Raw genomic sequence first — 24,896 nt, forward strand, 5'->3', positions numbered from 1 at the left:
ATGAAATGCAACGATTTTCCTACGTTAAATTAGACACAAAATTTCCTTAAAATCTGCAGAATTTTCTCAAGAATGTCAGGGTTGCGCCATGCTGCGGCTCACGTTGGTGACGTGTGCAGGTTTCTGCCAGACCGTATCGTTTAGTTGGCATGGTTGCGTTGTTTGTCTTCATCTCGTGTTCACTGGCAACACTCGGTTTCATAAGCGTTGCCTGTCCGCTAGTGGCAGCAGCGGTGCTTATCGATATGTAGTTCTGTTGCCCTATCTTTGGGGCGACCGAATGCTTCTTCTGTGTGGTGTGAGTGTGGAGATCAGTTGGGGACGAGGAGCAGCGAGGTCCGCGCAGAGCCACAACACGCCGTGACCGCTGGCGGCCTTTATGAACTACCGGACATAACGGCAGTGGTCACGAGGGTGCACGACCTCGTCGAAACCGGATCCCTCGTGTTTCAGTTGAGCGCATTGCAATTTGCGTAGAGATACCTCCAGCGTTCTGAAATCTCGCGATTCTCCAGTGACTTGGGTTCGTGTTGATGCTCGTAATGTCGCTGAGGCGAAAAAAAGAGAGTGCAGTACATGGGGAAGACGGATCTGATTAGCCTTCCTGAGCTTCTACTATTTTCAACTCCCTACATTGTTAAGTTGAACCAGCGGCATTTTGCTGTCTTGTGGCCGCTAACGCCCCAGTTACCTGCTCTAAGGGTTAGTATATGTAATGTCACTGTACTTCTCCTCACCTTGCCGCTACTGTCCGGTGAGGCGTGCAAGTTTGACAGCTTCTTGACTGTAGGTTGGGTGGCGTTCTTCTACCTTAGTGGTAGTCATTCCTTCTTGTTCCTGGCGCTCTGAGCACAGTATTCTGCGGGCGGAGCCCAGACCGCCGGTTCTGGCTTTGAGGTAATTTTAAATCTTGCATTTCTTTTGTTGGATATCAGGCAGCCTCACCAAGATTATTATTAATCGCTCGTTACACTGCCACTAGTCCGAGTTACCATCTTGTGATTTGAATGCAACTTTGGACTGCCTTTCTCTTCGCTGGCGAAAGTGTTTTTGGTGTGACCTACTGAGAGGATGATTCCTGGAGAACCGTGTGTCACTGGCCCTTGTGTCTTATTTTATTATTGATTTATTAAGTTACCATCATTTGTCTCTACTGTTTGGTAATCTGTTGTTTGTTTATTTATGTTAACTTTTGCTGTGCCATTCGCTGTTTGACAGTATATTTGTTAAAGTTTTTATAATTGCCATTTTGGCGTTAAATGTCTTCAGCCGTGGTTACTTGCTTCAAAATTCTGATTGCGACCGCATTGGCTTCTTCTCAAAAATTATTTGCTGTCTGTATTTTATATATGTTTGTTAAATTTGTTAATAATTGCCATTTTGGGCATAAAGGCCTTCAGCCGTGGTTGTGGTTACTTGTTTTAAAATTGTGATGGCGAGCACATTAGCTCGTTCTCAAAAATTATTTGCTGTCTGCATTTTATGTATGTTTATTAAACTTTTTAATAATTAAAGGCATTTAGCCGTGATAGTGGTGACTTGCCTTAAAAGTCTGATTGCGACCTCATTGGTTTGTTTTTCAAAAATTGTTTATTAAAATAAATAAGGCTAATTGCAAAGAAAACCCATAGAAATTGATTGGCTTCCCGTTCACAATCGTAACCCAAACCTGCCTTCCTTAATTACTACGTTTCACTGGTAGCGTGATGGAGCCCCTTAGGGAGGTAGCGGAAAGGTCGGGCAAGAAGGCCAGTGTTCACTCTGTCTGCTTGCCGGGGGGTCTCATCCGAGATGTGGAGGAGGCCCTGCCGGCGGCGATAGAGAGCACTAGGGTGCACCCGACTGCATGTCGGCACCTATGACTTCTGACGTCTGGGTTCAGAGGTGATTCTCAGTTCACACAGGCGGTTGGCGAAGTTAGTGAAGGCGGAAAGCCTCGCTCGCGGGGTGGAATCTGAGCTAACTATTTGCAGTATCGTTCCCAGAACCGATCGCGGTCCTCTGGTTTGGAGCCGAGTGGAAGGCTTAAACCAGAGGCTCAGACGATTCTGCGCAGATGTGCGGTGCAAATTTCTCGACCACGGCTACCGGGTGGAGAAATGTAGGGTCCCACTGAATAGGTCTAGCGTGCAATAAATGCAGGGAGCGGCTACAAGGGTAGCGGAGTACGTGTGGAGTGAGCATATGGGTTTTTTAGGTTAGAGAATTCCCTCCCTAGGCCTGACAAGACGCCTCCTGAGACGCGACAATGTAGTACTAGGCGAAGCGCAACAGGGAATAACAATATTAATGTGCAAATAGTAAACGCAGGAGCGTCTATAGAATGGGCCCAGAACTGCTCTCATTAATAAACGGTCACAACGCCCACATAGTACTAGGGACAGAAAGTTGGCTGAAACCAGATGTAAACAGTAATGAAACTCTAAACTCAGATTGGAACGTATACCGCAGAGACAGGCTGGATAGTGAAGGGGGAGGCGTGTTTATAGCGATAAAAAGTAAAATACTATCAAAGGAAATCCGAAATGTGAAATAATTTGGGTGAAGGTCACGGTTAAAGCAGGCTCAAACATGATAATTGGATGTCTCTATAGGCCCACTGGCTCAGCAGCTGTTGTGGCAGAGCACCTGAAGGAATAATTGGAAAATATTTCGAGTAGATTTCCCGACCATGTTAATGTTCTGGGAGGCGATTTTAACTTGCCGGATATAGGCTGGGAGACTCAAACGCTTATAACGGATGGCAGGGACAAAGAATGCAGTGAAATCTTTTTAAGTGCATTATCTTAAAACTACCTTCAGCAGTTAATTAGGCAACCGACTCGTGACGATAACATATGAGACCTTCTGATGACAAACAGACCCTAACTATTTGAAACAGTTAACGCAGAACAGGGAATTAGCGATCATAAAGCGGTTACTATATCGATGATTCCAGCCGTAAATAGAAATGTTAAAAAAGGCGGGAAGATTTTTCTGCTTAGCAAAAGTGACAAAAAGCGTACTTCAGAGTACTTGACGGTTCAACACAAACGTTTTGTCTAAAGTACAGATAGTGTTGAGGATCAGTGGACAAAGTTTAGCCGGCTGGTGTGGCCGTGCGGTTCTAGGCGCTTCAGTCTGGAACCGCGTGACCGCTACGCCTCGAATCCTGCCTCGGGCGTGGATGTGTGTGATGTCCTTATGTTTGTTAGGTTTAAGTAGTTCTAAGTTCTAGAGGGCTGATGACCACGGATGTTAAGTCCTATAGTGCTCAGAGCCGTTTTTTTGACGAAGTTCAAAACCATCGTTCAATATGCGTTAGATGAGTATATGCCAAGCAAGATCGTAAGAGATGGAAAAGAGCCACCGTGGTACAACAACCGAGTTAGAAAACTGCTGCGGAAGCAAAGGGAACTTCACAGCAAACATAAACATAGCCAAAACCCTGCAGACAAACAAAAATTACGCGAAGCGAAATGGAATGTGAGGAGGGCTATGCGAGAGGCGTTCAGTGAATTCGAAAGTAGAGTTCTATGTACCGACTTGGGAGAAAATCCTAAGAAATTTTGGGTCTTATGTCAAAGCGGTAGGTGGATGAAACCAAAACGTCCAGACACTGTGACCAAAATGGTACTGAAACAGAGGATGACAGACCAAAGACCGAAATACTAAATGTCTTTTACCAAAGCTGTTTCACAGAGGAAGACTTCACTGTAGTTCTCTCTCTAGATAGTCGCACAGATGACAAAATGGTAGATATCGAAATAGACGACAGACGGATAGAGAAACATTTAAAATCGCTCAAAAGAGGAAAGGTCGCTGGATCTGATGGGATACCAGTTCGATTTTACACAGAGTACGCGAAGGAACTTCCCCCCTTCTTGCAGCGGTGTACCGTAGGTCTCTAGAAAAGCGTAGCGTTCCAAAGGATTGGAAAAGGGCACAGGTCATCCCTATTTTTAAGAAGGGACGTCGAACAGATGTGCAGATTGGAAAAGGGCACAGGTCATCCTCATTTTTAAGAAGGGACGTCGAACAGATGTGCAGAACTATAGACCTATATCTCTAACGTCGATCAGTTGTAGAAGTTATGAACACGTATTATGTTCGAGTACAATGATTTTTCTTGAGACTAGAATTCTAACCTCTAGGAATCAGCATGGGTTCCGAAAAAGACGATCGTGTGAAACCCAGCTCGCGCTATTCGTCCTCGAGACTCAGAGGGCCATAGACACGGGTTCCCACGTAGATACCGTGTTTCTTGACTTACTCAAGGCGTTCGATAAAGTTCCCCACAGTCGACTAATGAACTAAGAGCATATGGACTATCAGACCAATTGTGTGATTGGATTGAAGAGTTCCTAGATAACGGAACGCAACATATCGTTCTCAATGGAGAGAAGTATTCAGAAGTAATAGTGACTTCAGGTGTGCCGCAGGGGAGTGTCGTAGGACCGACCGTTGCTATTCGCGTTATATATAAATGACCTTGTGGATAACATCGGAAGTTCACTGAGGCTTTTTGCGGATGATGCTGTGGTATATCGAGAGGTTGTAACAATGGAAAATTGTACTGAAATGCAGGAGGATCTGCAACGAATTGACGCATGGTGCAGGGAATGAGAATTGAATCTCAATGTAGACAAGTGCAATGTGCTGCGAATGCATAGAATGAAAGATCCTTTATCATTTAGCTACAATATGGCAGGTTAGCAAGTGGAAGCAGTTAATTCCATACATTATCTGGAGTAGGCATTAGGACTGATTTAAAATGGAATGATCATATAAAATTGATCGTCGGTAAAGCAGATGCCAGATTGAGATTCATTGCAAGAGTGCTAAGGAAATGCAGTCCGAAACCAGGGGAAGTAGGTTACAGTACACTTGCTCGCCCCCTAATTGAATACTGCTCACCGGTGTGGGATCCGAACCAGATAGGGTTGATAGAAGAGTGAGAGAAGCTCCAAAGGAGAGCAGCGCGCTTCGTTACAGGATTATTTAGTAACGGTGAAAACGTTACGTAAATGATAGATAAACTCAAGTGGAAGACGTTGCAAGAGAGACGCTCAGTAGCTCGGCACGGGCTTTTGTTGAAGTTTCGAGAAATACCTTCACCGAGGAGTCAAGCAGTATATTGCTCCCTCCTACGTATATCTCGCGAAGAGACCATGAGGATAAAATCAGAGAGATTAGAGCCCACACAGAGGCATACCGACAATCTTTCTTTCCACGAACAATACGGGACTGGAATAGAAGAGAGAACTGATAGAGGTACTCAAAGTACCCTCCGCCACACATCGCCAGGTGGCTTGTGGAGTATGCATGTAGATGTAGATGTAGTATTTCTACGATTTTAATATCGCCATTTCAGTTAATGTTTGTTTTATTGATTAAGTCTTGTTACTGTTGTACAATTTCTTTCTTTGATCTTTGGTTCTGTTTTAGGGGATCAACTCTGTAATGGCGGTCAGGCAGTGCCCTGGAATCGGTCTATTTAGGAAGGACCACCTCATGTATGAGCTGGCGATAAGATGGCAACCTATTGAGGGCAATGTTCCGGACATAGCAACCAGCTTGCATGCTAGCGTCCTTCAGCCAGTTGATGTTACGCCGGATGTTGTGGGTGAGACAAAGGCATCCATTGAGTTTTTGTTTAAAGCTTTTAGGAGTCTCGAGGACAATGGTGGCATTTTAGAAGGCACTCAATCTAGTGGTAGTCACTTACACAGGATGCAGGGGCAGTTGGTACATTATGCAACGGGATATCTGACTTAAGGCATTACAGTAAGAGGATCGTGATAAGGAATTAACCGCTGAATTGGGGTCCTTGGTTAATGAACTTCAGTGTCACAGAATTAGATATAGGCCGACGCGAGCAAATTGAAATTTTGTTATGGTTGCTGGTTTGCTTTGAGCAACACGCTAATGCGTGATTCCCATCAAGTAGTTTTGTCTATTTTGTATCCTTTAACTAGAGGTGAATTGAGGACCCTAGTATCCAGGGCCAGGCAGAAGGGTTGCCCTTGCAGCAGTTGAGGGACCTTGTTACTAGCAAAAGGTTAACCACGGGAGTTCGCAAACAACTCGAATGTCGCTATAGTTTGCAGATGCTTCAAGATAAAGGGCAGTTACATTAATATGTGGAAAGAGTTAGGGGAAGAACTTCGTGGCGCCGTTGTAGCGACATCCGCGATGCCGCTCTCGGACGATGGATACCGTGAAGTTAAAGTTCAGCTCGCGGGCGTCATTGTGGGAAACTCCGGATTACCAACATCAGCAGTCTGCTAAAGGGGAATCGCGGCGTTGTCTTAGGTGCTATAGAACAGGCCATTTAGTTCGTACTAGCGCTCAGCTGCGGACACTCAGAATCAATAAATGACGCCCGGCTGGGCAGCGACCCCGGGGTCGAGGCCTTAAACCCTGGTGTGCCCGTGTCGCTGCTCGGTCATCGCCGTCACTGCCTTATATTTGTTCTCGAGTAGGTGGTGCAACTATTTATTCCATTTTGGATTCTGGTAGCTCATTTTCATTGTTGAGCTTGGAGACTTAGGCTGGTCCCTCCTTCGGTGTAGAGATGTCGATTTGCCAATGGGCAGTTGTTGCCTCTGCAGGGTTGGGTCCGAGGCAGTATCTCGTTTAGTGATTTCTTGTGGCCCTTGTCTTTGGCCATGTTCAAGCAGCTGCCGGTTGATTTGATTTTGGGATGTGATTTGATCGGTAAAACTGGTCTTGTATTATTTGGGGTATACCTTTTCCTTTAAGTTCGATTCTGATCTGAAATTTGACTTCTGTTACTGTACTAAACGCAGGTGCATCGAGATGCGGGAATGCTGGCTGTTGATGCTAAGGTTAGTGGGTTTGATCTCAACCATCAGTCTTCCCAACAGGCAATTGAAAGAAGGGGTTTGTTGGAGATGTTCACAGAGCTCCTCTGTGACAGGATGGGGGTTACTAATGTTCTTGAATACCATATTCGTCTTTCTGGCCATATTGCTGTCAAGCAGTCCCCATATCGCCTCTCACAGCCGAAGGTGAAGATACTAAGGGAAAAGATCTCTAAAATGCTTGAGCGGGGAATTATTGGACCTTCTACATCCGCTTATGCCACCCTTAAATTGCTCGTTCCTAAGAATCAGGAGCGGGACTTTCGGCTTGTTGTTGACTACCGTTTCCTAAATAAGAAGGTCGTCCTTGAATCGGTTCCTTTACCTGATCATCATAACTCCTTTACTTCGTTTGCCGGTGCTAACTGGTTTACTGTGCTCGACTTTAATCAAGCCAGTTATCGCTTTCCCTTTATCAAAGAATGTAAACACTTTACAGCATTTTGTACTGATTGGAATCTGTTTGAATATAAGATGGTCACCTTTGGTTTGGCTACTGTCACAGCCCTCTTTACTCGTTCGCTGGATAATATTCTCGAAGATTTGAAATTAGTCTGTGTTTAAAATTACCTGGACGATCTGGTAATATATAGTCGTTCGTTTCAAGAGCATATCCAGCAGGTTTTTGTTAGGTTGCAAGGAGCCGGTTTAACTGTTAAACCCAACAACGTGACTCTAGCCAGGCAGCAGGTATCCTTCTTAGGTCACATAGTATCAGGCGAGAGTATTCTCACCGATAAGGAGAAGACTAAGGCCCTTAGAGCCCTTCCGCCGCCCACGGATAAGCTAGAGATTGCCAAGTTTATAGGGATGGCGAATTATTTTAGGGGTTTTGTTCCTAATTTTGCTCAGTTGGAGGCTCCTCTAAATGAACTGCGCCGAAAAGGGGTACGTTTTGAGTGGGGATTTGCTCAAGACAACGCGTTGGAGCATATTAAGGCAGCCTGATTTTAATAAAAAATTTATTGTCCAAACCGACGCATCGAATGCAGGAATTTCGGCAGTCCACCTTGAAGAGTTCGAAGGTCAAAGGCAGCCATTAGCATACGAGGCTCGTCAGTTAACCAGCGCTGAGCTTAAATATTCTGTTTACGAATGTGAGGCATTGGCCGTCTTGTTCTTTCTGGATAAGTACCAGTTTCACCTTGAACATAGAGTATTTCAGCTAGAGAAAGACAATCAAGCCTTAAGCTGGGTGCTAACCTGGCCGCGTACAACTAGCCGTGTCTCCAGGTGGGTAGTTCGAGGTTAAGCATATTAGAGACACTGAGAATGTGCTCGCGGACGTCCTCAGCCGTATGTTTACTAAACAACCATCCAGTGAGGGTGCCCAAGAAGCTGCGGAAGGCAATCTTAGTTGGGTCGTGTTAGGTGGTATTCCTCATTTGTTTAGTGACATTGCCGACCATCAGGATCAGGTCCACACTTGGGGACCGGTTAAGAAACGGCTTTTGGCGGGTGAGCATTTGGATGAACACATTATCAGAAAGGGCATTTCGTGTAAAGGGGTGGGACAAACCAAGGAACTTCAGATCTGTCTACCAAACACCCTAAAACACTCGGTTTTCCATTATTTTCACAACTCGTTGATTGTCGGGCCTTTAGGAACCTATAAGACCTTGCAGAAGATTAAGGAGCATCTGACTTGGCCATCTATTAACCGAGACGTTAGGGAAATGGTTTCTCGGTGTCAGTTGGGTCGTGTGGCCAAACCGAACAATGCTCTTCAGCAGGGGTTCCTTAGTTATGAGAGTAAGTCTTTCCCCTTGGACAAACAATATATTGATTATGTGAGGCCCTTACCTCGCATCAAAATGGCCATTGGTGTGTATTAGTCACTATCGACGCGTTTTCGAGGTTTATCTGTTTTCTTCCGAGTCGTAATGTGACTGCTGCCACCACCATTGAGCATTTAACTAACTTAATTAGTGTGTTTGGACCTCCCAAGCAAATCGTTAGTGACAATGCACCGGCTTTTTTGTCGGTTCCTTTCAAGGCCTCCTGTTTTCAAAGCAGTGTTAGGCATATAAATACCACTCCGTATTATCCGCAGGGGTCCTTTGCGGAAAGGGTCAATCGTAACCTTAAATCCGCACTGATTATCTTTCATCAGAAGTCTCCCTGTAAGTGGTATTCTAGTCTCCCTTGACTTAGTTTTGCCTTCAATACCGCCAGCCATGAGGATTTGAAGGCTGGCCTGGTTTTCTTGGTGCTTGCTTATTCTATTAATTCCGCCCCTTTCGAACTTATGGGGGATTAATGACTTAATTCTTGCGTAGATTACTCCTCAGGTCGTCAAGGGAAACTGAAATCATGCCAGGTGCAATATTCTCAGGGCCCACAACAGACAAGCTGATCGTTATAACCGTAATCGGCGTGTTTTCAGGGGTAAGCCGGGATATCAGGTATATGTCCGTAATTTTCCTGGGAGGGAGGTGCGTGTTGGTAACCTTGGTAAATTTACACACCGTTTTCTGCGTCCGTGTACGATTATGAGGATTTTAGGCCCAGTCAACATTCTGATTAATGACAACCATCCCTGTAAGTAATACTGGGTCCATCTTATTAAAATTAAGTTTGTTTAGGCCGCTAGTTGGGTCTCAAAACACACCACTCGCACCCCCCCCCCCCCGCCCCCCCCCCCCCCCCCCTCCCGGGATATCTCCTTCAGAGGGAGAGTTTGAGCTACGCTAGGACTCGCATTCGTGCCGTGTGTGTAGGCTTCTGCCAACCGTATGGTTTAGTTGGCTTAGTGTCATTGTTTGTCTTCTCGTTTTCACAGGCTCCACACGGTTTCATAAGCGTTGCCTGTCCGCTAATGGCAGCAGCTATGCTTATCGATATGTAGTTCTGCTGCACTGCCTTTGCGGGTGACCTCGTGCTTCTTCCGTGTAGTGAGAGTGTGGAGTTCTGTTGGGGACGCCGGAGCAGCGAGGCCCCGCAAAGTGACAGCTTGCTGGGAACGCTGGCGGTGTGTATTGACTGCCAGATCGAAGGGCAGTGGTCACGAGGGTGCACGACCTCGTCGAAACCGGATCCTGCATGTTTCAGTTGAGTACATTGCAATTTGCGTAGAGAAACCTCCACCATTCTGAAATCTCTCGATTCTCCATTGACTTGGGTTCGTGTTGCTGCTCGTAGTGTCGCTGAGGCGAAAAGCGGAGAGTGGAGTACCTGGGGAAGACGGATCTGATTAGCCTTCCTGAGCTTCTAATTACTATTTACTATTTTCAACTCCTTACACTGTTAAGTTCAACCAGCGGCATTTAACTGTCTTGTGGCCGCAAACGCCCCAGTTACCTATTCTGGGGTTTAGTATATGTAATGTCACTGTACTTCTCCTCACCTTGCCGCTACTGTCCGGTGAGGCGTGGAAGTTTGACAGCTTCTTGACTGTAGGTTGGGTGGCGTTCTTCTACCTTAGTGGTAGTCACTCCTTCTCGTTCCAGACCCTCTAAGCACAGTATTCTGGCGGCGGAGCCCAGACTGCCGGTTCCGGCTTTGGTTTACTTTTAATTTTGCATTTGTTTTGTTGGATATCAGGCAGCCTCACCAAGATTATCATTAATCGCTCGTTAGACTGCCACTAGTCCGAGTTACCATCTTGTGATCTGAATGCAACTCTTGGCTGCCTTTCTCTTCGCTGGCGAAAGTGTTTCTGGTGGGACCTACTGAGAGGTCGATTCCTGGAGTGCCGTGTGTCACTGGTCTTTGTGTTTTATTTTATTATTGTGTTATTAGGTTACCATCATTTATTTCACCTGTTAGGTGATCTGTTGTTTGTTTATTTATGTTATCTTTTGCTATGCCATTTGTCGTTTGACAGTATATTTGTTAAAGTTTTTATAGTTGCCATTTTGTCGTTAAGGCCTTCAGCCGTGATTGTGGTTACTTGCTTTATATTTCTGATTGCGACCACATTGGCCTAATTTCGAAAATTATTTGCTGCCTGCGTTTTACGTATTTCTTAAATTTTAAATAATTGCCATTTTTCGTGTTATAGGCCTTCAGCTGTGATTGTGGTTACGTGCCTTAAGAGTATGATTGTGACCTCACTGGCTTGTTTTAAGAAAATTATTTATTATAAATGAGTGAATTTGCAAAGCAAGCCAAGAGTAACTGATTCGCGCTCCGTCCACAATCCTATCCTAATCCTGCCTTCCTTAACTGCCATGGTTCAACGGTGTTCCTGCCACATATTCGTTGCCGTTTTTATTGTTACCTTTTTTTCTGAATTTCTTCCCTCAGAATTCTGAATAGAAGTCTCACAAAGGCATACCCCGAAATATGAAATCCATATGGCATTAGTTTGAAATAACACTGAATACTGTAGAAAACTACAGTGGGCTTCCATGATAATCAAAGTCCAATGGCAGATAGCTACTAGTATCATACAAATTTGATAAATATTAAATGCATCTGAAATTTTGAAGTACTTCTTTCAGGTAATGTTCTACGAGGCAGAACCATACAATTTGTTGTTCTTTTATCAGCTACCAAACAAGCACTACCATTTACTTCAACACAACGTGGATTCTATTAGCGTCACAGCTGTCTGAACATTCAATCATCAGATTAATGAACATTTCAAATGATTCCGTTGTTAATTCGCACTTGCAGCCGTACAAATGAGCATATCTCTTCAAAACTAGTATCATATTGTATCTGAAACATTAACTAATTGATGTCCCTGGTTCTCTGACACCATAATGTTCTATTGATCTTTCCAGAAATTTCATTGTCGTCATAGTATCTCTTTCGTCCTGAATATTCTGATTATGATCATCTTTGTGCATTAAGTCATCACTTTATCGATATTATCATTACTGAACTGTATGTTGTATCCCCTTCATAATCCTGTTATAATAACTGCTCCTCTTTTCCCTGCATCTTCAAAAATTCCCATATTGTGTCCGCGGTGCAATCTTCACTCATATCCGTCAGTTCATTAAATCCGCCCTACTCTTGACCGCCACATCTCAAACTAACAGTATCATTTTCATAATTGAACGTATTCCCGTTTTCAGTTACTCATTCAAGATTATAAACTTTGTAACCAGCTGATAGGTTGCCTGTTAGGTCATCTGAATTGGGAGAGTTAAGGCGTGGAGTGAGCGGACGACGAGGATTTGGAAGGAAGTACAGTGTTTGACGTCCCGTCAACATCGAGGTCACTACAAATGAAACAAAAGGTCGGAATTCTTCAAAGAAATGGAAAGAAATCATGTGCTCCTTTTCCAAGGAACAATCCTGGAATTTACCTAGAGCAATTTAGAGAAATCGTGGAAAACATAAATATGTACTGTCGGACTCTGATTTCAATGAAGAGTAGGGAAGCGTACAATCCATCTGTCAGCTGCAAGAGTGTTACGGGAGGTTAGTCATTCATAAAATGCAGGGCTTAGCTGCGCATTGTGGTAGGAAAACGTGCAAAGTTTTCCAAAGCCAGAAGTCTGCCGCACCATGTTTGGCTCACTAAGAAACCCCTTCCTCACACAACCGAGAGAAGGAGGCTCAAAGCAAAACGGAACCTCCTCATTGCTCTGCATTCGAACTATTCAACTATGTAAACTCCGTGAATCAAAATGCACTGTTGTCGAAGTCTGAACGATCGCCGGAGAGTTAGGCAAGACAATGTCCATTGTTTAACTGTAGACGAGTGAGAGACCGTTTGTAGCGTCCTATGCTCACTCACTTCATGAAAAATTGTCCAAGGAGGCGTATGTTCGCTTTCAGTGGCTATGGTGTAGTATGTATGCAGATGATAAGACGTGGACCAGGATTTCCGAACGATGTTTTTGATTCTTAATTACTTTCTGTATTGGGAACACTGATTAAAACTGCATACATCGAATACTTCCTCTAATTAAGAGTTACTTATATTTTAGTATGTTCTATGCAACTGGACTCATCAGGGCGAGGGAGTAAACTAAAAGTTTTAATAATAGATATACCGTCTACGTCGTGTGTTAGCCTTATCACGTCATTGACTTTTCTATTTCAGTCTTTACAAGCGCTACTAATTTCTTAGAAGTTACCTCAGCATGGAACACTGTTGTTTTGCAGAACATATCAGCTGATACTTTGAACGGTGGGAGGCCCCCTGGCTGGCCTCTTTTATTATTCTCCTTTATTAATACTTCTGGATGGGAGCTGAATTAGTTTAACAGGAGTCATTATTTCTCATTGTTGGCATCAGGTGATTTCACTTCCTCTTCTTAATCTTTTATAACCTAATGTTGTTATCATCAGGGTGCTTTATGGGAGGTCTCTGCAAGTGAGGAGTGCTATGGATATGAGACAGGCGACTAGTAGCGAGGCCTGGCGAAATGAGCTACGTGGGATGCGAGCATGCCATCTTACGCAGAAACACGAGGAAGAAGAACTGTAGGTATGGCGCTTCGCCTTATCAGGTGGATGACAGTCACTTTGTCGACCGAGAGCAGGTGGAGACGCCATTGTCAATTCATACGACTGTCGGCAGGACGGCCGAGGTAAAATGCATTTGTTCGAGAAGACGGAACTGTCCTAGCGGATGTTAGACGTTAGGTGCTTCTTGAGAGAAACCGTTAGCCAGATAGGCATCTTCTACCTTTCCTAGAAACGTGACAAAACACCTCTGACATTAAAGTTCGGACACTGGAGAAAAGTCAGGAACGAGTCTCATAGACAGCTTTTAACGATTAAAATGACGCTAGCTGGTGGCGGAATGAGCAGAGATAAGTGACTTAGAACTGATGTTAGGAGAGCGTAACACTTACGAGGAAGCTTTTATAGAGGAGAATAAATTCAGTATTCGGTTTGTGGCGTGTCACCGTTCGTAGGGGCCACATTTTGGTACAGAAAGGCTGTAGTATTTTGGGAGGATTGGTGGACTTTTTTTTGTGGGACCACAGGAGCAATCTGCGTTTTAGGGTCTTAGAAAATTGAGATGTGGAGTAGATGCAGACGTCAACAGATGCGGACAAGACACGGGAAGGAGACAGTACCAGAACTTGTGCAGCGCCCTCATGTCGTGGGTACGTCTGACCTCCAACGTTTGAGTCTTCAGCTGCCAGGTCGTATCTCTGAATTTCAGCCCACTGAGCCGTAGTTCTCCACTCTGGTCACATTATATTACTAATTATGGGAAGCGCTGCCCACAGCTCTAGCATATTTACACAAGTGTCTGTGCGGTAGTTCCAGTTCAAGATACGTGTCACTGTCTCACATTCGTCATTACTACCTCAGATCTTTGGGATTCTCAGGTGCTCGTTTCAGCCAAACAGTCACTATGATCGACTTAGTCAGGTGGCAGTATATTTCACAAAATCAGATTCGAGACTAAACTCTATCTCATGTAGTAACTTCACACACTCAGAACTTGTGCAACTCTCATAACAGAGTACATCGTTGCCATGTACATATAATTGTTTTCTTACGCCTTATAACTTGAATTTCATTTCATAAAAGTCCTTAGTGTTCACTCAATAATGAGTTCATTATCAAATCCATTCCCTTTCTATGAAAAACACTGTGTAAATTCCTCGATTTCCACATTTACTGCAAGTACCTAAGCAAATTAAAGCGTTAATAAATCCATTGAATACATGAAATTCAGCACTCGATCTCAAGGTGTGCCTGAGTCTTGATTAATTAACAGTCAGTTAAATCTGACTTTGGAAAATTGACAGACTCTTCCTGGATTGGATTAAAAATAGGAGTTATAAACTGCAGTGAGACAGGAAACATTTTTAATGAGTCATTAACGAGAATTATTTAAAAGTGTGGTAATCTGTAGAATACGTTTGATGTTGAAAATTACTAATCCATATATTTATTTTCAGATTTATTTTTTATAGACCTTTGTTCCATGTCTCAGTGATTACCTAAGTAATAATATCATTGCCGCAAAGGTTTTGATCCGATATACTATATGTTGAAATAAGTTCAAGGTATTTGTTGCATAATCTGATAGGTTGAGAAATTAGCTGTAATGAGGTTTATTTCCTTTTTCAGATTCACTGCAGGGAACAGTAAAAATTTTGAATGAGCATGAGGAATAAGATGGGAACAGAACAGCAAAACATGGATTAAATGATTAAAGATACGGTATGTGGTGATTTAGAAGAGGAGTTGGTCTGTCCCACACAATAGTCAAGTCTGAACGTCAGAGACAACGACGTAACTCATCTAGACCACAAAATGACAAGACATAAATAATACAGATGGTAAGGACAAAGAGGAGAAAGAAGAGGTCGTTTCATGACATACCGAAGCAATCGTGATTAATCGAAATCACAAGGTAGAAGAGGATGACAGGCTGGAAATTACAGTGCGACGAGATGAGCTTACTAGCCTCTTCTCTAAATAGAAAGACATTTAGTGGCGAAGATAGTTTCACAATACCTGAATTTTTAAAGAAGATAGATGAGGATGCACAGGAGAGGGGAGATGAGTGACGGAAATGGACAGATGAAATACAGAAATGGACAGATAAAACATAAAAGAACTTTAAAGAAAGGCAAAGACAAAAAGATGATATTTAAAAGAAAGTGCTGGAGGCTCGGAAGGATGCAAAACGTGAAGCAGAAAAGACTACTTCAATGGCACTCCAATCATTGAAAGACGCAGAAGAAGCCAAGAAAGTACTGCTACTGTCTATGACTAAAACTACAAGAAAAAGTAATTACGGTATGAACTGCAAAAATTAACTGGTGGAGCCGGCCGAGGTGGCCGAGCGGTTCTAGGCGCTACAGTCTGGAACCGCGCAACCGCTACGGTCGCAGGTTCGAATCCTGCCTCGTGCATGACTGAGTGTGTGGTCTTTAGGTTAGTTAGGTTTAAGTAGTTCTAAGTTCTAGGGGACTGATGACCTCAGCAGTTAAGTCCCATAGTGCTCAGAGCCATTTGAACCATTAACTGGTGGAATCGAAAGCCTGTAAGAGGCCATCAAAATGTTTCCGATTTAGGGCTTTGCTGCGGAGTATATACAAGGTAGAACGATGCTGATACGGGTATGGAAGCACCGACATGTATTTACGAATTAGTGTGGAATTCTTGCCTTTCCGACGTACATGTGGTAAAAGTGGAAACGTAAACTATGGCAATGATACCTTCAAATGGATCCAAAAGTAACTTGCTGCTATTCTTTTCTTGACAGCCGAAGGACAAACACTGCCAGACTTCCGTAGAAGAAAGAAGATTGTGTATATGGGGCGCCTATGGAAATCCACCGTTTTAGATTGTTGCGCCGACTTACAGCCATCTAATGGATAGGTGATGCTCACTATCATGGCCCACGGATTATGGGTTTCAAGAAACTGGTTTCTCTGTCATTGGGGACTAATACCGTGCAACTGTCGAGAAATTAAGGCATGCAAGTATGGCAAAAGGCTTGAGAGAACTGCTGCTTCATGACAACACACATTTCCATACCGCAGATGTCATAATGCAGAAGTTATGCCATATCAAGTGGGAGATAGTCGAGCACCAGACCAATACCCCTTTTTGTGACTACTCCCTAACCCAAGGTCCTCGGCGGTACTTTTGGGCAGCCACCACAAATTGTTTAAAGCGTGGGTAGTGACCAGGATGTAGCTATTTCTGTTGGCCGAAAAATAATTAATGACAAGAATTACGCCAGCTAGAATGAAGAGCTAACTTATCTTTATTTCTGACAAAACGTGCACCAGCAATACAAGTCCACGTAATATCCAAGAGTAATTCGTGTACTGAGCCTAGTCGAATACAATAGCAAATATCACACTGCAATGACTCCGCTATAAACTCCACGAAAGGCTAGCAATAGACAATCGACAATAGACTGTCCATCTCGGAGCTAGCGCTCCTCCTTATATGCAAAAGGCAGAGGGCGCTGCGGACCCGAGCTCAGCCATGGCGCGACCTCTTCCGTCGGCGGTAACGCCGTGAGACGCCGACGGCCGCGACAGGAACTGTTGCCAGCGATGTCACAGTCAGGGCACGCGTGCGCGAGTTGGTTGGTTGGTTGGGTCCGTGGGTACAACACCCCTGATGTCTCCCCATGCGATCATACTATCTGTGGTGTCACCGCCAGACACCACACTTGCTAGGTGGTAGCTTAAATCGGCCGCGGTCCATTTAGTACATGTCGGACCCGCGTGTCGCCACTGTGTAATCGCAGACCTAGCGCCACCACCAAGGCAGGTCTCGTGATACGAGAGAGCACTCGCCCCAGTTGTACGAGAACCTAGCTACCGACCAGATGTACGAAGCCTTTCTCTCTCATTAGCCGAGAGACAGAATAGCCATCAGCTAAGTTAATGGCTACGAACTAGCAAGGCGCCATTAGCCATACAGTGATTGTACTTAAAGTCTCCTGTGTATCGTCAAGATCGATGTACCACCATGATTGAGTAAAGTTAAGTATTAATCCTGCTCCGTACTTTTCTTCCTAACATTAATTACGTATCCTGTTCCAGTACTTCACGCCCTTCTGCGTTAGTCTAGCTTGCCTTTTCAGCCATCTCAACTTCACGGTGTCGGCCCCGATACCGACACAACACTATCACACAAGCTCTTATTTTTTCTGAAAGTGACATGAAAACAGGTAATCTTTATGTTTTAGTGTGTAATGATATGGAAAAAGTTAGTGCAAGAGTAGTTCTTCTTTTGAAGGTATGATAACCTTACGTAATTGCCTGTATACACCGATGCATGTATTTACCTTGGAATTAAATCATTGAAGGCACAACAGCTTTGTCTGTAGTTTGTAATTTCCTGCTGGTGGTTTTCTGATTAGTGTCAAGCAGTAACCGGCTAACACTGATGCACTCCATTTTCCTTGGTATCTCGATTCCATATCGGAAGTTTGCTGGTGGAAGCGTTCTCCATGATCGTCGGTTAAAGCACCAGAGTTGTGAGGAAAGAAGTCGATTTGGGAATCTAGGAAATGTATCTAAGAAGATGTTGCACGTCAGTCTAATGCAGCAGTGCAGAAGGTTTTCCACAACCTCCTTATACAGGGTGGTCCCGAATTCATGGTACAAACTTTAATGGTAGGTACAGGACATTGTAACAAGGATTTATTGTATAGGAATGTATAGTCGCAGGTGACGCGGTGAGGCGTAAACAGGGGAAAGAGAAATGGAGTGATCGGTTGGTGTCACTGCCGGTAGAGGGCAGTAGATGAACATGATGTATCGCAGTAGGGACAAGCGCCATTCACAATTGTGCTGCCGTAGACGATGGGTGACTTTACGTATGCAGAAAAAGCAGACATGCATTACATGTACGGCCGTGCAAATGGTAACGCCAGAGCTGCGTTACGAATGTATCGCGCGGAGTATCCTAATCGACGAATGCCGGATCATAGAATTTTTCAACGGTTACATCGTCAACTTTGTGAAACAGGTACGTTCGACGTCAACAGACATGACGCTGGTCGATTAAGAGCTGTACGCACTCCAAGACTGGAAGAACGCATCTTGAACATAGTGGCTGATAGACCCGAGTCAAGCACAAGAACTGTTGCGCGTGACGTACATGTGAGTCATCAGACTGTATGCAGAGTGTTAAATGAAAATCGCTTACACCCCTTCCATTTTCAAAAAGTACAAGCATTGAATCCGGCAGATTATCCTCTTCGCGTGAACTTCTGCCAGTGGTTGTTGCAGCAATGTGCGTTGCAGCCGGATTTCGTAGGTCATGTGCTATTTACAGATGAAGCGACATTTTCACGCGAGGGTGTCTTTAATGCGCACAATTCCCATGTGTGGGCAACAGATAATCCACATGCAACGCGTCCACATGCGTATCAACAACGTTTCGGTATTAATGTGTGGGCTGGTATTGTGAACGACTTTTTGATTGGGCCATACTTACTACCCACGCGACTCTGTGGCGAAAGCTATCTTATTTTTCTGCAAGAAGTGTTACCAGAACTGCTGCAAGATGTTCCGCTCGCCATTCGTAACCGCATGTGGTTTCAGCACGATGGAGCGCCAGCACACTTCAGCACTGCTGTACGGAATTACCTGAATGCCACGTTTGGTGCTAGATGGATTGGGCGTGGTGGACCAGTCCCTTGGCCACCCCGATCTCCTGATTTCTCTTGCCTCGATTACTTTTTATGGGGACATCTTAAGAGTCTTGTTTATGAGACTCCAGTTGACTCAGGTGAGGATCTCGTTGCTCGCATATCTGTAGCTGCTGCAGGTGTGCGTGAAATACCAGGCATCTTTGAACGTGTACGCCAATCGCTGCACCGACGCTGTCAAGCATGTATCGCTCATGGTGGACGCAATTTTGAACACTTACTGTAAACATGACACTTGTCAACAACGATTTCAATAAAATCTTTCGTTTTCCTTTCGGCCGTTATTTCCCCTGTTTACGCCTCACCGCGTCACCTGGGACTATACATTCCTATACAATATATCCTTGTTACAATGTCCTGCACCTACCATTAAAGTTTGTACCATGAATTCGGGACCACCCTGTAGTTCTCTGTTCTCTTATTTACTAGAATGTTTGTTGACACTTTAACAAAAAAATGATTCAAATGGCTCTGAGTACTATGGGACTTAACATCTATGGTCATCAGTCCCCTAGAACTTAGAACTACTTAAACCCAACTAACCTAAGGACATCACACAACACCCAGTACACTTTAACAAAGGCACCACTAGCTAACCTTTCATCACATGTCAGGATGGTGTTGAAATGTTCAGTTTCATACAGTCTGATTATCTGAAGACCCACGAAAGCCCCTCTTTTATTTTCGCATCACTAAGGAGCAAAAATTTCTCGCGTGGATATAGAAATCCCTTCCCAATTCTGTCCATTGCCTTAACAAAGTTTTTGGGTTAGACCCAGTTTTATATGAAGAGAAGGAGATTTATATTCTTGGATACGACAAGTTCCTAGTCGTAAAATTGTGAGATCCTAGTCCATGTTACTGTCGCTCGGGCCTATATTTCATAATGAAGTGCTTTGGCGCGGCTATTCCACAGACACGGAAAGCAACAGAATTTGGTGTAGCGGCCCATGTATTTTGCCTATGAATTTCAGATTCCCAGAAATCTACCATTTAAACTTGTCATAGTTTAATCCCAATAATAACTGTTTCATGTTACCTTCAAATTCTCTCAGTTAAGTTAGATAACCGATCGGAAACGACACTAACAAGTTGTTATTTTACAGTCGCACACACTTGGTACTTGCAAGAGTCAATGAACAACATTCACTGATCACTTTTATAGTCCATGCCGATAGCTGCCATCAATCGCTGTGCATCACTACAAAATACCGAGTTCCTTTCACTTTCGGAAAATGGAAGGGATGGTATATGGCGGTTACAGAACGCAGTCACATTTACCGTCTTGTCAAGGAAATTTCACTGTTGTAGTGTTTAGACTAACATTTCACCTTTCCCTTTTAAGCAATTCCAGATCCCTCACTAGATCACTAAGTTCATACGGAGTTATTTTGTGAATATCTGAACACTCGTCGTTAATCACAAAAGCAATATCTTTCGCATAACTGGGTTTTGAGAGTCATGATACAGTTCTGGTTTCACTACCGCCATCCTCAGTATGACAGTCAGGTGGGGCAGGAACAGGCTGCCCATTTCTGAGGCACAAGTAGCATGGCCGACAGTATGTTAATCGAGTTGTCATTCAAAAGTGGCAATCAATCTCATGGTTTTAAGATTCTCGCCAGATCATGGATATAGCGAAACCCATGGAGGATCTTTTACGATGCAATCACAAATGAAGACTCAAAACACAAGATATGTAACATACATGAGGAGCCCCAGTCTTGTAGTGGTCCCTGATTTCACAGCCAAAATACCGTCTTCAAAGTTCTTAACATAGGCCTAAATGGCTTCCTTTAGGATTTCAATGTGGCCTGTCCATAAAAGTAGCAAAACCTGTTAGCACTGTTAACGGAACTGTAGGGCATATTGAATAAAGGAATTACTACGACCACACACACTAGCTACACTTTTGTGACACGTTCTTCCAGCACACGAACAGAACACAGCTTGTAACAGACTGCAAATAGGCTTAAATGAAACATGCTCCGCTTCTGCCTTATTCTTCCCCTTCCACCTTTTTCTGTGAGCCCAGAGTAAAAGTAGTGACGACATACACACAGCTATGTTGCCTGAAACTTCATCACTCTCTCTAGCACCAGCAGAATTTCCAAGCCTATATCGAAAGGGACTGACAATGAATGCTAATAAAATATATTTATGATTAAATGCATCCCCTTTAACTTGTAAACGTGAGGTAATTCGAATGTTTCATTGTCGTTTTTCTTATTAGTGTGGTAAATATAGTCAAGAAACATTTATTTCATCCTATTTACATTTTCACTGTTGGCTAGTGCGGTCACAACTTCGGTCGCTAAAAAAGGCCTTGACAGGTCGACGTCGATGATTGTTATTGGATAAGGATGTGCAGCAGGCTGTTATGAGGTTACTCACACCACGGGACATAGTGCTTTACTTAATGGCTACTGTGAACTTCGTGTGTCGGTGGAATCATCGCCTCAGTGCTCTCTGCCAGTCAGGCATCCTGATTCTGGACTGCATGGCCAAAAAATGGAAACCATTTGATCGTCACTTATACAGTAGATACAGAATCAAATTACGTTTTTGGAACAAAGTCGAATTAAGCTGAACATAGAGATGTTTTTAGAAAAGACAGATAAGTGGGTTGAAAGGATTGGAGTGCAGATTAAAAAGCAGTTACAAGAAGCCATACGTCAATTACAAGTTCACAGCCTTCAGATAATAGGAGAGGACGACGAGAAGAAATAAGGAGACGATCACAACAGCGGTTTTATCATGTGCAAGAGAGGATGAGACACTCAATTTCTAACATTTTATGTCTGTCTGGAAGTCCCAAAACATAAGGTAATGGAAGCATGTTTAACCCGAAAGCTTGGATTATGCAATTTGATCAGTTGTTATCATCTTTTTGGCCTTTTACATATAAATTACAGTTTCTTCATGCACATCTTGAAGGAGCAACAGCAGAGATGGTGAGAGGGAAAAGTACCGCTTGCACCTCATATCATGAATTTAGAGATGTTTTCCACACATATTACTCATCAAGAGAAATGCAAGAACGTACTAAGCCCAAAATGATAAAGTGAAAGGATTTGATAGCATCAGGATGCAAGAGACCACTGAAGTTCTTTGAAGCTGTGGTTAGAATGAATCAATTCTGAGACAGTCCTTGCAATCCAGGTGATGCTACAAGGAACCACAGTCTAACTACCTGAAAGTAATTGCAGGGCGATGGGATGAAGATACGAGGGCATTTAAGAATACACTTCATGAGCTCTAATTCGGTTTTGATCAGTCCAGTGCACCACAACGACGGAGAGTAAAGGAAAGTAACTTCAACAACCTTCGCCATGCCGTAATAATATTACGAATAATAACAGAAACCGGACACCTAGGGGAATAAAATATTTCCACTTTCAGTCAGGAGGAGAAAATAGTATATGCAGTCACCCAGCTCAGGGATGAGTCTTAACATTGACCAACATTTTGTGGAGAATGTAGCCACTCCGTATGTGAGAGAAGGAGGTGAAAGCATAGAAATCAGGCTACCAAATCAAAGGGGTGATGAACACGGCAGTGTCTCATCACCATACTGACGAGGTTTAGCAGTGGGGGACGGCTGCTGAGACACCTGTAGAATAATTCAGTATTAGCCAAGTAAATTTACTCAAGTACAGTGACATATAAGAGTTGGTACTGAAGAAAAAGGAAACAGTTAAGACACATATGTATCCACTAACTAAAGTCATTATAGGAGTTCAACGACTGAAATGGATACTCTTCAACAGCCTATACACCGTAAATTTTATCCTCTGTACAACGGTCTATTGATAAGAGGAACGGCGATGCATATGGATTCGAACTGGAAGAAAGTAAGTCGAAAAAACGTGGTGTGGCAGCATCAGACCCTTCTCAGAATACGTTAGAATGTACTGACATGGGAAGAGCAGTGTACTCAGATCAGGACGTTTTCAGTCAGTAATGGAAAGAGCAAACACAGAAAGTGAACAAGTTACAGTGCATACCTTTGTGTCGTCACTGTAGGCTTGTACCAAGCAAAGTACGAAGAGGATATATGGTGGCTGGTATCCTCTTTCTATAACACAACTGCACGCATACATTAACCGGATCCTTTATTCGTAAGAACAGAAAGTTGCTTAACTCAAGATAGTCCAGGTGTAGTGGTACAAGCTCTCTGAAACAGTCCACGTTATCCTCACTGCTGGTGAAGTACAAAATTCTGCTATGTGCACTACTTAGGTCGCTATGTGCTGCCTGGGACTAAGACTCTGTCTGTGACTCCCGACGGCGAGCGACTGAAGAGTTGACTGGGTGACGCACTAAATGACTGACTGGGCCCTTCGTGGCGGCGACCTAAATACTGGCGGTCGAGACGGCGTTGGCGATGAGTTGGTTGCGAATATGCTTTTGGTCTCTCTCCTCTTCTCGCAACCTCCTTGCCACGTGGTGTGCTGGCAACAGCTCACGCCAGGACATTCCTACCAACCTCACCCCCTTCGCCCCCCCCCCCTCCCCAGAAATGCCACGCCGTGGTCGTGTAGTGAGACTGTAAACGACAACAGGGAGGGAGGCAGGACATTGGACAACTCTTGAATGGTGCTACGTGACGTGGCAGAGTTTATAGGCACCTCAAATGGAACTTGCTAGAAGAGGCTACCAGTATGAGTCAATGAGTGTTCCCGAATAGTCCTGCAAAGGCAATGTTCACTCATTGCCATGGGGACTGAGTCTTAGGCCAAGCTGAGAATGTCTGTGGCAGAACGGATTGGTCCTCTACGCATGGGTGACACTGTGACATCATCTGTTCAATGTGGGCGAGAAACAGGGAGGGAGGCAGGACATCGGACAACTCTTGAATGGTGCTACGTGACGTGGCAGAGTTTATAGGCACCTCGAATGGAACCTGCTAGAAGAGGCTACCAGTATGAGTCAATGAGTGTTCCAGAATAGTCCTGCAAAGGCAATGTGCACTCATTGCCATGTGGATTGAGTCTTAGGCCAAGCTGAGAATGTCTGTGGGAGAACGGATTGGTCCTCTACGCATGGGTGAAACTGTGACATCATCTGTTCAAAGTGGGCGTCCATGCCCTGCCAAGTACAATGCTGATGCGCTAACTGTTTAGTGTGAACAATTCCCAAAAATCGTTTGTGGAGCAATCACAGCACCTCCTTTTGCAATACTTCCTCGGGAATAAGCACACACGATTGCGCACTTTCAATTAGAACTAGAATCACATCCTGCTGAACTGTAAGGCTTTGCCGACTTGCAAAATATCGCCACACAACTGTGTGCTGTAGACTGTTCAATGAACGAGACTAAGACGTGTGAATATAATGGAACAAAATCTTGATATCTGGGACTGCGTCCTGTAGTTCAAGGGAAAAAGATTCCAGCAATTCAGAGTCTTGAGCATCAATTTGCCATCAAGATGCCGCAGATACATCAAAATCAGAGTCTGGGAAAGGCGAGACAGGCCGTATGGTTCAAATGGCTCTGAGCACTATGGGACTCAACATCTGAGGTCATCAGTCCCCTAGGACTTAGAACTACTTAAACCTAACGAACCTAAGGACATCACACACATCCAAGCCCGAGGCAGGACTCGAACTTGCGACCGTAGCGGTCGCGCGGTTCCAGACTGAAGCGCCTAGAACCGACAGGCCGTATGCATTGCCATGCTTTTCCGTCAGTCTGTACACAATTTCATACTGATACTGAGAAAGTAACAAAGCTCAACGTTGAAATTTTTGGGCAGTGCGTGCAGGAACCGGCTTTGACCGATAAAAGAAGGACTGTAAAGGCTTGTGGTCTTTCACTAAATGCAGCTTGCGACCACACAGATAGTGATAGAATTTCGTCACACAATACGCAATAGTGAAAGCTTCTTTTTCAATTTGAGAATAATTTCACTGAGTTTAACAGCTTTGAGGCAAAGCAATAGGTATATCATCTGCAAAAATTCTGTCGA

The sequence above is a fragment of the Schistocerca serialis genome, chromosome 4 (genome assembly GCF_023864345.2).
Source record: "Schistocerca serialis cubense isolate TAMUIC-IGC-003099 chromosome 4, iqSchSeri2.2, whole genome shotgun sequence".
In the NCBI taxonomy this organism is placed as follows: Eukaryota; Metazoa; Arthropoda; class Insecta; order Orthoptera; family Acrididae; genus Schistocerca; species Schistocerca serialis.